Source organism: Delphinapterus leucas, chromosome 18 (genome assembly GCF_059928025.1).
Source record: "Delphinapterus leucas isolate spDelLeu-1000000601 "Yukka" chromosome 18, BTC_Dleu_Yukka2, whole genome shotgun sequence".
In the NCBI taxonomy this organism is placed as follows: domain Eukaryota; kingdom Metazoa; phylum Chordata; class Mammalia; order Artiodactyla; family Monodontidae; genus Delphinapterus; species Delphinapterus leucas.
Window position 1 is genome coordinate 11820888 of NC_143146.1, and position 18538 is coordinate 11839425.

The 18538-nt window shown below is 41.8% G+C and overlaps 1 protein-coding gene and 1 pseudogene across 1 annotated transcript in view; one reads left to right on the forward strand and one right to left on the reverse strand.

Moving 5' to 3' along the window:
• LOC115803254 (uncharacterized) overlaps positions 1-16010 on the forward strand; it is a 68395-nt gene extending 52385 nt beyond the window's left edge. Inside the window, exon 4 of the transcript XR_004023938.2 lies at positions 2802-16010. The gene's annotated coding sequence lies outside the window, so the exon portion shown is untranslated. The remainder of the gene's footprint in view (positions 1-2801) is intronic.
• The window catches only part of LOC149746821 (protein enabled homolog pseudogene), a 41074-nt pseudogene continuing 23355 nt past the window's right edge, over positions 820-18538 (reverse strand).

Genomic DNA, 18538 nt, shown 5'->3' on the forward strand with positions numbered 1-18538 from the left:
GTGGGATCCTGCCGGACCAGGGCTCGAACCCGTGTCCCTTGCACTAGCAGGTGGATTCTTAACCGCTGCTCCACCAGGGAAGCCTGGCAAGCGGATTCTTAACCACTGTGAAGTCCCCAGTGTTCTTTCTAATTAGTCAGCTATTAAGATTTTGACTATCATTCCCCAGATTAAGCACCTGCTATGTACCTAATCCAGTGATCGGAACTGTGAGGGACAGAAATTTTAGATAATACCTGCCTTCAAGAAGTTTAAATTTGAGGTGAGAACAGATACAGATTAAATAATCAGGAATAATTATGTGCTAAACTCTGTGTCTCAGAGTTTTGGGCTGCTATTTGGGCTGCTATAACAAAAATACCATAGACTGGGTGACAAACAACAAATTATTTTTTTTAAACATGTGTATACTGCAATTTTATTTCAATCACACAAACGAAGTTAGCATGTAGGAAGTTTAAATGAAACAGTACTGTAAAAATAGCAGAGAACCAAAAAATCTAAAACGGAAGTACACCTAAAGCATGAGAATTCAACATTCATTAGTGTTTCATCTTCTTATTTGATTGACACTTGATGTTTGCAAATTTTGAAACAAACTTTGAGATCATGACGACTCTTGTGAAGAGATTTCAGCACCAGCACTAAGATTTGAACATTCAGTTGGTTTGCAATTGACTTGTTAGCCAGTTACATAATATATAGTACAGATTTGTCATAGGTCAGATCACAGTGTTGAAGGAAAGAGGTACCTTCCTGTAATTAGACAGGATCCCCTAAACTGCACTCAGCTTAAGACATCCAATGTACAAGAGCATGAAAGCCATCATAGTAATGTGGCTTCAAGGAACATAATTTTGATAAGGAAAATAACCTAAGCTTCTGTTTCCCATTTTAATTACTGAAATCTCTTAACAATGACAAAACTGTCACATAGGACAGTAAATGTATACAGTAGTTCAATCAAACTTCTTAGAAAGAACACATTTAGCAATCAGGGATAATGCAGGATGACAGGAAATGTAATGTGATTCAGTATTGGTTCCTTTTGTCATTTTACACAGACATCATGTTAATATTAGATCAAGGCACAAAACTTTAGTGCATAAACCAGTTTCTTTTTCAAGATCTAGCATTTTTAATAGATATTTATTGGAGTATAATTGTTTCACAATGGTGTGTTAGTTTCTGCCGTAGAACAAAGTGAATCAGCTATACATATACATATATCCCCATATCTCCTCCCTCTTGCGTCTCCCTCCCACCCTCCCTATCCCACCCCGCTAGGTGGTCACAAAGCACAGGGAGCTGATGTCCCTGTGCTATGTGGCTGTTTTGAGTTCCACAGTAATATATAATTCACGTGAAGCTCAGAATCATGTTTCAGACCATTGAACTTACCGAAGTTAAAATATAAATAGCTGAAGACATGATGTAAAAGATGAAGTACTTGGTTCTGTTAACATATTTACCAATTAAAGCCACAAAATATTCCTCATTATTATTCATGCAAATAATTGAGAAAAAAAGATAGTGCAGAAATTAACTTTAAGTAAAACATTATTCCTTCCCTTCCTCCCACTCCCGTATACTCTGCAAAATCTTTTCCCTGGGACTAGGCCTTGAAACAGCCACTACATATTAGTTTGACATGCATTACTGTCTGCAATTTAAAAAGCTAATTTGGGGACTTCCCTGGTGGTCCAGTGGTTAGGACTCTGCACTTTCACTGCCAAGGGTGCGGGTTCAATCCCTGGTTGGGGAACTAAGAACCCGCAAGCTGTGTGGCACAGCCAAAAATAAAATAAAATAAAACAAATAAAAAAGCTAATTTTGTGGTAGCTGTAATTCCATTATAAAAATGTCCACACACATAAATCTAAAAAAGGTTGAAAACCTACAGTAAATCTACAATATATTGTTTTACATTTGACCACTGGTTTGTGTTATGTAGGAGTCACAGATTTGGTAAAGCATTTGTAACAATTTAGGAAGGCATCTACATCTTTAGATTCTGGGCAAATTTTATGTTTGAATCTACAAAATTGCATGAAGTCTAACTCGAGAGACTTCCTATCGTTCTAAAATTCCTCACTCTGGATAAATCATTTTTAGGACACTCTCTTATAAATATCACCCTGTGAAAGCACGTACCATTCCATTTGTTCCACATCTTATGATCTTAACCTGCGTAGGGCTGACCTCAGTTATTCAGGGAATATCAAATATGATAGGAAGACAAACCTGAGAGAACCATTTACAATACAATAGCGTAACTTGCGAAATTCTTCATCAGCCTTCTCTGAAAACACTTCTCAAGCCTTTCTTCTCTTTATCGTAGTGTGGATTGTGGAAAATGTGCGATTTTTCCTCTTGACATGAAAATATTTCAAAGCATGGCGATCTTGCCTGACAGGTTTAGTATTTTCTGCATAACTGATACAGGAACTCCTGTATGACTCCCTTCCATCCTGTTGTAAAGGTCAGAAAAAAGCAGCAAACTGGGAGGGAAATAGCTTATCGCCAGAGTAGTCATGTCTGAAGGCTTTCAAAGTACGTTCGTTTTTCCCTCCTTCCGACTGTTTGCCTCCATTTTCTTCTTACAGCTCACAAAATGTAGGGGGTTTGTTGTTGTTAACAGCTGTTCTTTGTAGGTTTTTTTTTTTCCTTCTCCGGATTAAAGTCCTATCTCTCCTTAGTTTGTTTCTCTATGCAGTATTTGATTTGCTCAGTTCCTGCCTGATTGCATCAACTGTTAGCTCATCTTTTAGCTTAGTTAATTCTTTTCTCATTTCATCTAGAATGTCCTGCTTCCGCCTGGACTCCGTTCCCCTGGGCTGCGAAGAAGGTGCAGATTTTGGTCTGGAAATAACAGGTGACTTGCTGCCATTCATTGTATTTGTTCTTTCCCAAGGTTTTCTTGTTAGTTCAGGTGTTCAGGTACTTGTTCAGGTTGTTCAGATTGTTCAGGTACTTGTTGAAGAGGCCTTAGAAGTTACAGGCTCTGAATCTTCATTTTTGTCCTCTTTTTGTTCTGTTTCTATTGTTTATCCTTTTTCAGCAGTTCTTCTCCTCCTGGCCAGCAGGGCACTCATTTCTTGCATTAAACCACTACCCCTTAAAGGAAGGGGTCCCTTTCCTTATCTGTTTTAGATAAGGCCGAATTCACACCAATGAATTGGGAAAGAGGCATCCTCCATTCATGACACTTTACGAAGTTTTGCTCCAGCAATTGCAGCTGCAAGTCCAGTTAAAGGGCGGTTGTCTTCAGATGTGGATCCCGAAAAAAATCCAGATGCAGGGAGGGGAGGGGCAGGTGGTGGAGGAGGAGGGGATACTTGATTAGGAAGTGGTGGTGGAGGGGGCGGAGGCCCAAGGACCAGGACGGAAGTGGAGAGGGGGAGGGGGGCCTGGGGGAGAAGGGAGCGCGGCTGATGCCTGGGCAGGACCTGGTGGGAGTGGAGGAGGGGGTGGGGGTGCAGGTGGTCCCAAGACAATGCCCTGTCGGGCTGGAGTCTGCCGGCTGAGAGGCGGCCTGCAAGCCTGGCTCAGAAGCAGAGGAGTCTCCCTGCAAAGAGTTTGGAGAAGTCTCCTCAGAGGCAGGGGCAGCAGCATTTGATGTTCTTTCCAGCTGCTCCCTTTCTAGCTGCTCTTGTGGCTCTCGTTCTGGCCTTTCCCGGGCCCGTCTCTCCAGCCTCTCCCTCTCTTCTCTCTCTCTCTCCAGCTGCTCCTGTTCTAGTCGCCCCCTCTCCAGCCTTTGTCTTTCTAACCTCTCCCTCGCCAATCTCTCCCTTTCCATCCTTTCTCTCTCCAGCCTTTCCCACTCCAGCTCCTTTTGTTGTTGCTGTTCTCGTAGTTGCCTTCTTTGAATTTCCAATTCTTTTTGTGATGGGCCATTCTGAACATGGGCAGGTAGCTGTGAATTTTGTCTAGGCAATGTTGGCCCTGTTTCCTGTGAATTCAACACTTCTAAGGCATGCATCATGGCACTTGCGAACATTGGCATTTTCTTTGCTGCCAAAGTTGAGACCATACGCCTGTCTAGCGTCCCGCCATTGGTGGAAGGTCTGTGTAGCTTGATTGTACTTCAACCCTTTAGGAAAGGCACCGTTTATCACGACCTGATGGTCCTGAACCTTCCTGCCCACCACTCTGAACGTGTTGCTGCCTGTATGATGATATATATGAACTCTCCTGAACCCAGCTGAACCACCAGCTGGCACCCACTTTTTATTGGCATCATCATAAACCATCACAGCAGCTCTTGCCTGACAGATAATCTGTCCAATTATTATTTTAAATATATCATGCTACTTCCTTCTGGTCTGCAGAGTTTCTGCTGAAAAATCAGCTGATAACCTTACGGGAGTTCCCTTGTATGTTATTTGTTGCTTTTCCCGTGTTGCTTTTTTTTTTTTTTTTTTTTTTTGCGGTATGCAGACCTCTCACTGTTGTGGCCTCTCCCGTTGCGGAGCACAGGCTCTGGACGCGCAGGCTCAGCGGCCATGGCTGACGGGCCCAGCCGCTCTACAGCATGTGGGATTCTCTCGGACCGGGGCACAAATCCGTGTCCCCTGCATCGGCAGGTGGACTCTCAACCACTGCGCCACCAGGGAAGCCCTGGATTCCTTTTTATTTCTTTTTCTTCTCTGATTGCTGTAGCTAAAACTTCCAAAACTATGTTGAATAATAGTGGTGAGAGTGGACAACCTTGTCTTGCTCCTGATCTTAGTGGAAATGGTTTCAGTTTTTCACCATTGAGAACAATGTTGGCTGTGGGTTTGTCATATATGGCCTTTATTATGTTGAGGTAGCTTCCCTCTATGCCTACTTTCTGGAGAGTTTTTATCATAAATGGGTGTTGAATTTTGTCGAAGATTTTTCTGCATCTATTGAGATGATCATATGGTTTTTATCCTTCAATTTGTTAATATGGTTTATCATATTGATTGATTTGCATATATTGAAGAATCCTTGCATTCCTGGGATAACCCCACTTGATCATGGTGTATGATCCTTTTAATGTGCTGTTGGATTCTGTTTGCTAGTATTTTGTTGAGGATTTTTGCATCTATGTTCATCAGTGATACTGGCCTGTAGTTTTCTTTTTTTGTGACATCTTTGTCTGCTTTTGGTATCAGGGTGATGGTGGCCTCGTAGAATGAGTTTGGGAGTGTTCCTCCCTCTGCTATATTTTGGAAGAGTTTGAGAAGGATAGGTGTTATCTCTTCTCTAAATGTTTGATAGAATTGCCTGTGAAGCCATCTGGTCCTGGGCTTTTGTTTGTTGGAAGATTTTTAATCACAGTTTCAATTTCAGTGCTTATGATTGGTCTCTTTATATTTTCTATTTCTTCCTGGTTCAGTCTCGGAAGGTTGTGCTTTTCTAAGAATTTGTCCACTTTTTCCAGGTTGTCCATTTTATTGGCATATAGTTGCTTGTAGTAATCGCTCATGATCCTTTGTATTTCTGAAGTGTCAGTTGTTACTTCTCCTTTTTCATTTCTAATTCTGTTGATATGAGTCTTTTCCCTTTTTTTCTTGATGAATCTGGCTAATGGTTTATCAATTTTGTTTATCTTCTCAAAGAACCAGCTTTTAGTTTTATTGATCTTTGCTATTGTTTTGTTTGTTTCTATTTCATTTATTTCTGCTCTGATCTTTATGATTTCTTTCCTTCTGCTAACTTTGGTTTTTTTTTGGTCCTTTCTCTAATTGCTTTAGGTGTAAGTTTAGGTTGTTTATTTGAGATGTTTCTTGTTTCTTCAGGTAGGATTGTATTGCTATAAACTTCCCTCTTAGAACTGTTTTTGCTTCACTACATAGGTTTTGGGTCATTGTGTTTTCATTGTCATTTGTTTCTAGGTATTTTTCGATTTCCTCCTTGATTTCTTCATTGATCTCTTGGTTATTTAGTAGTGTATAGTTTAGCCTCCATGTGTTTTTATTTTTTACAGTTTTTTCCTTATAAATTATATCTAGTCTCACAGTGCTGTGGTTGGAAAAGATACTTGATGCGATTTCAGTTTTCTTAAATTTATCAAGGCTTGATTTGTGACCCAAGATATGATCTATCCTGGAGAATGTTTCATGAGGACTTGAGAAGAAAGTGTATTCTGTTGTTTTTGAATGGAATGTACTATAAATATCTATTAAGTCCATCTGATATAATGTATCATTTAAAGCTTGTGTTTCCTTATTTATTTTCTGTTTGGATGATCTGTCCATTGGTGAAAATGGGGTGTTAAAGTCCCCTACTATTACTGTGTACTGTCAGTTTCCCCTTTTATGGCTGTTAGCATTTGCCTTATGTATTGGGGTGCTCCTCTGTTGGGTACATAAATATTTACAATTGTTATATCTTCTTTTTGGATTGATCACTTGATCATTATGTAGTGTCCTTCTTTGACTCTTGTAATAGTCTTTATTTTAAAGTCTATTTTGTCTGATATGAGAATTGCTACTCCAGCTTTCTTTTGATTTCCATTTGCATGGAACATCTTTTTCCATCCCCTCCTTTCAGTCTGTATGTGTCCCTAGGTCTGAAGTGGGTCTCGTGTAGACAGCATATATACAGGCCTTATTTTTGTATCCATTCAGCCAATCTATGTCTTTTGGTTGGAGCATTTAATTCATTTACATTTAAGGTAATTATCGATATGTATCTTCCTATTACCATTTTGTTAATTGTTTTGGGTTTCTTTTTGTAGGTCTTTTCCTTCTTTTGTGTTTCCTGCCTAGAAAAGTTCTTTTAGCATTTGCTGCAAAGCTGGTTTGGAGGTGCTGCATTCTCTTAGCTTTTGTTTGTCTATAAAGGTTTTAATTTCTCTGTCGAATCTGAATGAGATCCTTGCTGGGTGGAGTAATCTTCGTTGTAGGTTTTTCCCTTTCATCACTTTAAATATGTCCTGCCCCTCCCTTCTGGCTTGCAGAGTTTCTGCTGAAAATCAGCTGTTAACCTTATGGGGATTCCCTTGTATGTTACTTGTTGCTTTTTCCTTGCTGTTTTTAATATTTTTTCTTTGTATTTAATTTTTGAAAGTTTGATGAATATGTGTGTTGGTGTGTTTCTCCTTGGATTCATCCTGTATGGGAATCTCTGTGCTTCCTGGACTTGACTATTTCCTTTCCCATATTAGGGAAGTTTTCAACTATAATCTCTTCAAATATGTTCTCAGTCCCTTTCTTTTTCCCTTCTTCTTCTGGGTCCCCTGTAATTCAAATGTTGGTGTGTTTAATGTTGTCCCAGGAGTCTCTGAGACTGTCCTCAATTCTTTTCATTCTTTTTTCTTTATTCTGCTCTGCGGTAGTTATTTCCACTATTTTATCTTCCAGATCACTTAACTGTTCTTCTGCCTCAGTTATTCTGCTATTGATTCCTGCTAGAGAATTTTAAACTTCATTTACTGTGTTGTTCATCGTTGTTTGTTTGCTCTTTAGTTCTTCTAGGTCCTTCTTAAACATTTCTTGTATTTTCTTCATTCTATTTCCAAGATTTTGGATCATCTTTACTATCATTGCTCTGAATTCCTTTTCAGGTAGACTGCCTATTTCCTCTTCATTTGTTTGGTCTGGTGGGTTTTTACTTTGCTCCTTCATCTGCTGCATATTTCTCTGTCTTCTCATTTTGCTTAACTTACTGTTTTTTGGGTCCTCTTTTCGCAGGCTTCAGGTTCGTAGTTCCCATTATTTTTGGTGTCTGCCCCCAGTGGGTGAGGTTGGTTCAGCGGGTTGGGTAGGCTTCCTGGTGGAGGGGACTGGTGCCTATGTTCTGTTGGGTGAGGCTGGATCTTGTCTTTCTGATGGGCAGGACCGCGTCTGGTGGTGTGTTTTGGGGTTTCTGTGAACTTAGTATGATTTTAGGCAGCCTCTCTGCTAATGGGTGGGGTTGTGTTCCTGTCTTGCTAGTTGTTTGGCATGGGGTGTCCAGCACTGGAGCTTGCTGGTCATTGAGTGGAGCTGGTTCTTAGTGTTGAGTTGGAGATCTCTGGGAGAGCTCTCGCCAATTGATATTACGTGGGGCCTGGAGGTCTGTGATGGTCCAATGTCCTGAACTAGCCTCTTCCACCTCAGAGGCTCAGGCCTGACACCCAGCTGGAGCATGAAGACCCTGTCAGCTGCACAGCTGCTGCAGGCATTGATACTTTTCTAAAGTCCTGATTGTTTTTGTTTATGACATCTCAGTTGGGGTCTGTAGAAATGATTATGACAGCAGACACAATGAGAGGGGAAAGTTAAACAGAGTTCTAGCCATGGTTGCTGCTTCAGTCCCTTCAGGAGCTCCCTCCAGCCATGGATGCTCTGTGCCCCGTAACACCAAGTGTTGGGTGGTGGTAGGGGATATGATTATATCTTGAGTGTGCCCCTCCTACCATCTTGTTGTGGTTTCTTCTTCTATTTTTTTTTTTGCGGTACGTGGGCCTCTAACTGTTGTGGCCTCTCCCATTGTGGAGCACAGACTCTGGACATGCAGGCTTAGCGGTCATGGCTCATGGGCCTAGCTGCTCCGCGGCATGTGGGATCTTCCCAGACTGGGGCACGAACCAGTGTCCCCTGCATCGGCAGGCAGACTCTTAACCACTGTGCCACCAAGGAAGCCCGTGTTTTCTTCTTTATTCCTCTAGATGTAGAATATCTTTTTTGGTAGGTTCCAGTCTTTTTTAACGGGTGGTTGTTCAGCAGTTAGTTGTGATTTTGGTGTGCTCATGAGAGGAGGTAAGCTCAAGGTCCTTCTACTCTGCCATCTTGAAAGACTCCACAACAAATTATTTTTCATAGTTGTGGAGGCTGGGGAGTCCATGATCAAAACATCAGTAGATCCAGAGTCTTGTAAGAACTCACCTCGTGGCTTATAGATGGCTCTCTTCTCACTGTGTCCTCACATGGCAGAAAGGCTGAGGTTGCTGTCTGGGGCCTCTTTTATAAGGGCACTAATCCCATTCATGAGGGCTCCACCCTCATGACCTAAACACCTCCCAAAGGTCCTACCTCCTAATACTATCACAATGGAGATTTCAATTTCAACATATAAATTGGGGGAGGGGCTACATTCTGTCCTTAGCACTCTGCAGTCCTGACACATTAAAAGTGAACATTTTCTGTGTGGTCCAGTGGCTAAGACTCTACACTAGCAATGCAGGGGGCACAGGTTTTGTTTTGTTTTTTTGTTTTGCAGTTCGGTGGCCTCTCACTGTTGTGGCCTCTCCCATTGTGGAGCACAGGCTCTGGACGCACAGGCTCAGCGGCCATGGCTTACGGGCCCAGCCACTCCGCAGCACGTGGGATCTTCCCAGACTGGGGCACAAACCCGTGTCCCCTACATCGGCAGGTGGACTCTCAACCACTGCGCCACCAGGAAAGCCCGTTTTTTTTGTTTTAATTAATTAATTAATTAATTTTATTTTTGGCTGCGTTTGGTCTTTGTTGCTGCATGCGGGCTTTTCTCTGGTTGCGTCAAGCGGGGGCTACTATTCCTTGCGGTGTGCAGGCTTCTCATTGCGATGGCTTCTCTTGTCGTGGAGCACAGGCTTTATGCACGCGGGCTCAGTAGTTGTGGCTCACAGGCTCTAGAGCGCAGGCTTAGTAGTTGTGGCTCGCGGGCTTAGTTGCTCTGCGGCATGTGGGATCTTCCCAGACTGGGGATCGAACCCGTGTCCCCTGCATTGGCAGGCGGATTCTTAACCACTGCAGGGGGCATAGGTTTGATCACTGGTCAGGGAACTAAGATCCTGCATGCCACATGGCACAGCCAAAAAAAAAAGTGAACATTTTCTGGGAAAAAGAGAATGGTTGAGTCTACCCATGGCCCTTAGATTTCTGTAAAGGCTCCAGGTTACTCATATTAAAATGTTATCAGTCAGTGGTTTTATTTATGCCATTCCCACCACTTTTACTATATTTTCCACAAATTAGTGAGCTCTTTTCATATTATATCTATAGACACAGCTAAATATAATACACGAGGAACCCATTAAATTCTGTAATCACTGTTTCTGTAACAGGATCTGTGGCTATTCAAACTCAGCCAAAAGAGGCCTTCTCAGAGGAAAAATGAAATAACCAATGCAAAGACACCTATGATTTCCTTTGGAGTATTCCAGCCACATGAGTGGAAAAAGAAAAAGAAGATGATGGAAGACCCCAAATCTTCCCAGTGAAAAGCTGTGAATTCACTTCTGCTTTGGGGTCAGAGCTTGACCACAGACCAAAAAAGAGGGGCATATGAATGAAACCACATTGGTTGACCATCTGGGTTGCATTTGGCCCAAAGGCTTACCTCAGTTTCAGTTTTCTGAGATATAAAATAAGGCCAAAACGGATCCATGAAAATTGCCTAATTGGTAGTATCCTCAAGGCCTGTTGGGATTCAGAGATGACAATTACAGCTAGAGAGTGATCAATTAGAACCCAGGCTCCAATTTAGGATATAAGCAGCAAGCATCAAGGAGGACTTCTGTTTTTCTTGTTGGTATTTTGAATGAGCTCTGGAAAATACTTTGGGAAAACTATGAACCCCTTTGCATAATTTTACTTTGACATCTAATAGTTTTCATCATAAATTTGACATTTCGGGAATATTATAAATATTGCTCTTTCAAATGTATCCAGTGGAATCTAAATGCCAGGCAATTTATTATTTACATCATCCATTTAAGAAACACAGATCATCTTTAATGGTTGGATAGTTCACATCGTTTCTCATTTTCCTTCAAACTCGTATTTGTTTTCCACTTCCTCCTTAGAAGTTTATCCTAATATAACTTTCTTCCTTTGGCCGCACCTCCCGGCTTGCAGGATCTTAGTTCCCCGACCAGGGGTCAAACCCAGGCCCCTGGCAGTGGAAGCATGGAGTCCTAACCACTGGACCACCAGGGAATTCTCTACATTTTTATGCTTTAAAGTTTTTTATTGCTCACCCTTTCATAATACTTTGCAAAAAAAAAAGTATGTATATTTAATATAACTTTCTGTGACTATGAAATTGAAGGTGATAAAAATTTCTTTTGTATTGAGTTGATATTATAATTATTCTTAGTCCACAGTTGAGTAAAACAACAAAAATATATTACAAACTTTAATAAATGATAAAGAAAAGTACAGTTTTATTGAAAATGTTGCCAAAAACTGGAAACACGTAGGTCTCCATCAGTAGGAGAATGGATAAATGAACTGTGGTATATTCACACAGTGGAGTCCTACTTAGCGATAGAAAGGAACAAACTACTTATACATGAAACAACACGAATGAATCTTGAAAATATTATTTTTATCTAAAAGAATCCAGACACAAAAGAGCACATATTGTATGATTTCCATTCATATGAAGTTCTAAAACAGGCAAAACTAACCTATGGTGGAAGAACATCAGAATAGTGGTTGCCTCCGGAGTGGTTGCCTCAGGGGTGGAGTGGTTGCCTCCAGGGATTGACTAGGAAATGGCATCAGGGAACTTTCTGGGTGATGGCAAGACTCTGTCTTGAGGGGGGTTTTGTTACACAGGTGTATGTATTGTTGAAACCCACAGAATGGTCCACTTAAGGTTTGAGCATTTCATTGCATGTTGATCTTACAAAAAAAATAACTGTCAACAAATATTGAATTCTAACATGCTGAAGTATTGGGGGTAAAATATACTGGTGCCTGCAAGTTACTTTGGAACTTATCTGGATTGATAGATGGATAGAATGGAGGACAAATAGATACGTGATATGGCAAGCTTAGTAAAAATAATTCTAGAATCTAGGCAGTGGGTATATGACGTTTACTGCAAAATTCCTTCAGCTTTTCTGTATGCTTGAAATTTTTCATTAAAACATTTGAAAAATATATTGAAAATGCTATCTTACTAAGATGGGTGTGAATATCTTCAATCAGTTCATATATCCAAGAATATTAATTCTTGTTAGAATTAATGCTAGTTTCAGCATCAACTTCATGCATGTTTTCCTCTTTTAAAAATGTAAGCTCTGAGAAAACATGTAGATAGATGGTAGAAAATTGACAGAGAGAAAACGGTGGAGAGAAAGGCATCTAGTTGAGGGATGAAGAGGATCCACCCAGCATGGTGTGGAGACACTGCAGGAGTACAAACAAATGGACTCACCGCAGAGATCAAGATCCAGGACCCAGTGCCTTTAGGGGGAGAAGACAAAGACGTTTCAGGGACACTAAAGCTGAAGATCCCATCAGCAAACATAGGGAACACATTCTAGAGCAGAGAGAGAAGTCATCTCTGGACATTTTCATCTTAAGTCACCAGAGCTACATCCAGGGGGAAATTCTGAGTAAGAATTCAGAAGTGTGGGTATGAAGTTCAGAGGCGAGTTTGGGGACAAAAAGTTGATTTGCAGCACAAGTACTTAGCTGATTTCACTGCTCCGGTTACCCAGCCAAAGCTCATGCTCTATCAGGAGCCATATCCTTTGAATTTTGCCCATGGTCTTGGGAGTTTGGTACTTTGAAGGAACAGGGGGGATATCAGATTAAATCATCAAGAAAAAATGGGGGAGATTCTAGGGCTCTACCTACCCTCCGGATGATTGAGAAAGAGTTGGCAGTGAAGGGGAGGAGAATCAAGGGAATAAACCCTCACTGAAGCCAAGAGAAAGGAGAGTTTACCAAAGGAGGGTGTGGTCAGACAATCCTGTTAAATTCTGCAGAGTTTAAGGAGGGTTAGGACTGAAATGGGGCTACTGCCTATTGCAGAACAGCAGTTATTCTCCACCAGAGCAATTTTGACCCCCATACCTAAGAGAGTGGTGCTACTGGCATCTAGTGGGTAAGGGCCAGGGATGCTGCTAAACATCCTACACTGCACAGGACAGCTCTTCTCACAACAAAGAATTATTCTGCCCCAAGTGTCAATAGTGCAGAGGTTAAAATCCCTGCTAATACAGCAACTGTGGAATTTTTGGGGATGAACTCATTTTCAAGTATTCTTATCAGAGCATGTGTCTCCAATAGGAGCTTAGAAAATGTGATCCCCTGAAGTGAGAGAGTGGCATGGACTTATATATACTACCAAATGTAAAATAGATAGCTATTGGGAAGCAGCCGCATAGCACAGGGACGTCAGCTCAGTGCTTTGTGACCACCTAGAGGTGTGGGATAGGGAGGGTGGGAGGGAGACACAAGAGGGAGGGGATATGGGGATATATGTATATGTATAGCTGATTTACTTTGTTATAAAGCGGAAACTAACACACCATTGTAAAGCAATTATACTCCAATAAAGATATATAAAAATAAAAATATAAGCTAAATGACCTAATACTTTTAAAAAAAAGAAAGAAAATGTGGTCCCCAATGTTGAGGCAGCCTGAAGGGAATTATCCCCGTATCTTAGCCAGGGGGATGGACTCAGCTTTCTACCTTGTTTCGGAGCTTATTTCCCATTGGCTGTCCCCTTCTTCACTCTCTCTTTTTTTTTTTTAATTTTTAAAATTTATTTATTTATTTTTGGCTGCATTAGGTCTTCGTTGCTGCATGTGGGCTTTCTCTAGTTGTGGCGAGCAGGGGCCACTCTTCGTTGCAGTGTGCAGGCTTCTCACTGCAGTGGCTTCTCTTGTTGCGGAGCACGGGTTCTAGGCACACGGGCTTCAGTAGTAGTGGCGCGCGGGCTCAGTACTTGTGGTAAACATGCTTGGTTGCTCCGCGGCATGTGGGATCTTCCCGGACCAGGGCTCAAACCTGTGTCCCCTGCATTGGCAGGCGGACTCTTAACTACTGTGCCGCCAGGGAAGTCCCTCCACTCTCATTTTTTAAAATCTTAAACTGATACTCTTGAATAATTTATACTTCCATGATCTCCAGTGAACCATGCCCCATCCTGTTTTCTACATTCGCACAAGCTCTCACTTACACATACACACACTATTTTGCACACATTCCCTATCCTCAACACATCATCTTATTTCTCTTGATTTTCCACCTGGAGGTCTGGTTGAAATGACCTGGAATCACCTCCTACTCCCTGGGTTGGTCCAGTTGCTGCCACTTACTGCTCCTTCCGCAGAACTGACCAGCTCATCACAGCCCCTTCACGCTCTCTGCTCAGGAGCCCTCAGTGCCCAGCACACTGTAAGGTTCAGAAATTATATGCTGGCCCTGAATCCTTGATGAGAATTGGAGTTGACAGTTTTCTGGAAAACAAACACAATTTGTCCCTTCTCACCTGGCCCTTTATGTCTTCCCCCCATAGAACCTTTCCAGTGAATTTCTATGTTGGTTAAAATCTACTGGACTAAATTCTATATTCTTCAGTGCTGATTTTTCTCTTTCCTCATTCCTTCCCTGCTTTGGCTGTGAGACCAAAGGGCCAAAGAGCAATTTTAAAAAATGAAGTAAATATGTTTAATAGCTCTTTCCTCTTATTAAACTCCACAGCATCTCTTCATTTCTCGCCTCTCCCACCCATCCTCTCATTCTGGCTGGAAAAACTGCCCTGCATCTTGGCTGCCAAAGTTTGACTTGTTCTGGGCTTTCATTCAGGTACTTTCATTCTGAGTTTTCCAGCACTAAACCTGTCTTCTGAGAGGGCATTAGAAGAAGTAAGGGGTTCATGGCGGCAGACCTGTTCTCTAACCAATGTATATACATATATATAGACTGAGTCCTCTGGCTCAAGAGCCAGGAGATCCTAATGTTATTATTGAACTTTATGTAATCAAGCACTGAGCACTGGCAAAAAGTACAGGCACAGTTTCTTGGGGAATTTTTTATTATTTGACAGTTTAATCAAACTTGTTTCTCTTTCTTTGAAAATGTTGTAGAAAATAAAACAGCAGTAAAAATTTTTTTCCACACTGTTATTTGATACATCAGTCTGTTACTTTCAAGTTTGCTTCCTACTCCTCTTGTAGATATTTTGATGAGTTTCTGTTAAAGCAGTAACAATTTAATTTTTTTTTTTTTTTTGCGGTATGCGGGCCTCTCACTGTTGTGGCCTCTCCCGTTGTGGAGCACAGGCTCCGGACGCGCAGGCTCAGCGGCCATGGCTCACGGGGCCAGCCGCTCCGCGGCATGTGGGATCTTCCCAGACCAGGGCATGAACCTGTGTCCCGGGCATCGGCAGGCGGACTCTCAACCTCTGCGCCACCAGGGAAGCCCAACAATTTAATTTTTAATGATGGGGCTTCCCTGGCAGTGCACTGGTTGAGAATCCTCCTGCCAAGGCAGGGCCCACGGGTTCAAGCCCTGGTCCCGGAAGATCCCACATGCCACGGAGCAACTAAGCCTGTGCGCCACAGCTCCTGAGCCTGCACTCTAGAGCCCCCGAGCCACAACTACTGAGCCCACATGCCACAACTACTGAAGCCCACATGCCTAGAGCCCATGTTCTACAACAAGAGAAGCGATGACAATGAGAAGCCTGCTCACTGCAATGAAGAGTAGCCCCCGCTCACCGCAACTAGAGAAAGCCTGCGCACAGCAACAAAGACCCAACGCAGCCAAACAAACAAACTAATTAATTAATTAAAAAAAAAATTTGTTTCATGATGGATATTTTATTGCCGGTCTCCTAATGCTCAGCTTCAACTTTCAATCTAGTGGTTTATTTATTAAGACATTGGCTCTTTTGACTATCTGTGGCTCATTTCTCTAAGGCTCCATTCTTTTAAAATGCCAAAGCACAAGTAAGGACAGTTATATAATCAAATGATGGTTTGATAACAGACACCCTGGGCATCAGCCATGAAATATGCATTCAAGGATCAGATAGCAACAAAGGGAGAAAAGAGACCGAAAAAAAAAAAAAGCAGAGCCTCAGGGACCTGTGGGACAGTAACTAAACATCTAACATCTGTGTCATTGGAGTCACCGACCTTTGGCTGGTGGCAGACAGGACACCAGTGGGAGCTAGACAGTCAATTTTACTCTTTCCGGAAGACTTTCTGAGATGCAGTGGTTTATCCCACCTGTCTGAACACATCACACAGGGCCAAGCTTTCAGCTGTGCTGCTTATGAAGCTCTAGGCAGCTCAGTGTGCCCCCCTTTATAATTATTCTCCCCCTTCCCATTTCCCTCCCCGCTGCTTCCGGGAGCGTGCATTCCCCATGAACATGCTACCACAGAAGATTTGATTCTATTTTAAAGCAAACCTATATCTCTTTATCTTTCTGGAATCCTCTTAGTTATGTTATTTCCTTAGTTATATCTCTCGAGTTTTTTTTCCCTCTTGTAGTTTCCATTTCTTTGTATATTCATTCTGTCTTTTAAGCTTTTGTTCTATTTGTCTTCCATACCACCAAGTTGGATCTTAACAGTGACAATTTTCTCTTAATATTTTAGTTTAAAGTGTTTTTAGTTCCAGAGAGTTTGTGATTGAATCTTCTTATGTGCTCCTTTTATATTTTAATTCAACTTTTTGTCTGTCTCCTCCAACAATTTTATTTCCCTAAAACTTAACTATCATGACTATTCTGATAGTTTCTCTGTGGCTACTGTGTCTTCATAAGGTATTTATATTGGTTTCCTATTACTGCTGTAACAAATGACTGCAACTTAGTGGCTTAAAATGACATAAATTTATTATCTCACAGTTCTGGATGTCAGAAGTCCTAAAATTAAGATGTCAGCATAACTTCGTTCCTGTTGGAGGCTTTGGGGAAGAATTCACTTCCATGTTTGCATTCCTCAAGTGAGTCCTGATCAAGTCTTCCATGTGGCTGGGTTTTCTTCAACCTTGGTTCTCACTCCGTCTAGTGGCTGAACACTCTGTCCCCACTTAGCACTCAGTTCCAGTGTCTCTTGACTTGTAAGCCTACTTTTGTAGCCTGACCAATGACTGTCCCTTTAGCCAGTCCTGTGGCTTCCAGACGTTACTACTTGTCCGTTTGGATCATTATGTTCCCAAATGCAAGGCTGCCATGCCTCAGTGTCTGCCCAACACCCGTGTATTGCACTTAGTCCCCTTGGGGGATTGGTTCCAGGGAGCCCCACAGATAACAAAATCCACGGATGCTCAAGTCCCTTGTATAAAATGGCATAGTATTTGCATATAACCTACACATATCTTTCCCATGCTTTAAATCATCTCTAGATTACTCCTAATACCTAATACAATGTAAGTGCTATGTAAATAGTTGTAATTACAATGTAAATACTATGTAAATAGTTGTAATTACAATGTAAATACTATGTAAATAGTTGGCACCAAGTGGCAAATTCGAATTTTGCTTTTTGGAACTTTCTGGAATTCCCCCTGCCCCCCATCCAAGTTTGGCAAATCCCCGGTTGGTTGAATCTGTAGATGTGGAACCAGGAAATACAGAGGGCTGTTTTTCTGGATTTCCTAAGTGCTAAGCGCTGCCTGGTTCACTGTCAGTCTTAGTCATCTCAGCAGGTGATGTGCTGCCTGCACCTGGGTCCCCTCCCTCCATGCATCTTTCTTTGCTCCATGAGCATGTGTAGACTCCAGGTGCAGACCGCTCCTGGGCTGTCCCATCCTGTCTACTCCATCCCCAAGCTCCTGTTCTGATAGAAAGGATGTGGAATTCAGAGACTTCCCAGCAGGGCAGCTCCTTGGAGGTGGGGACCTCATTTTGCATACGCTCAACTGCATTAAACTCCTAGCTGTTCTGAAAAAAAAAAAAAAAAAAATCTGATTTTGTTCAACCATGTTAAACTCTTAGTTATTATGGAAAAACAAATCTGATTTTCACATTCTCATTTTACCTCCAAAATATATAATTTCATCAAACTCCCCTTCACAAGTGGCTCTTCTATAGCTCATTAACCACAAGATTTTGTTCTCTTATAAAAATATATCAGGAAGATTTGAGAGTCTGAAGCTGCGATGAAAACCCCGTGTTGGCCTGAGTGTGTGAGGAGAGTGGTTGGGAACATTTTCTTCCAGCTGTCCTCATATGGCAGCCATAGAATCTTCAGCACGTCTTTTTACAGTTTTTGTGACTCATTTCCTCACTTGTAACAGAGAAATACTAATGCAGTGCCAACCAGCCATAAAGGAGTGTTATGAAAATTCTGGCCATATGGTAATTAAAACTTTATTTCATATATGATTTTGAACTTATGTGTTTATAATCCAATACTCTAGGGTATGAATATCTTATATTATTTTTGGCTCCTCTTGTAGTGACTAGAAGCTGTGAATTATATAGACCGTGATGGAAAATCACTCCCTGCACAGCACCCTGGACTGCAGTGTCCATAAAAGGCACCGTGCTGGCTCCAGAAACTGAACAATTTCATAACTAACCTGTGATCCTAGTTCCCTCCCCTTCACATCTGAGTGTGAACTGGCACAAAGTGGAGAAAAGTCTCTTTTTTTCACATGTTTTCATCTCACAGCTCCTCTTGCAGGTCTCCTAGTTGGAAAGCTATTTCTACATAGGAAGGTTGCTGTTCCTGGAAGAATCCTTTGTGGTTCTATGGTGTAGCCTCTCTCCCAATGCAAAAGTCCCATCTGCAAAATCGAGAGATGGCCTGCCCAGTGTTAATTATGTATGTATTTATTGAACACCTACTGTGTGCTAGATATTGTGTCAGGCCTCGCACATTGGCAGAGCCCCAGATA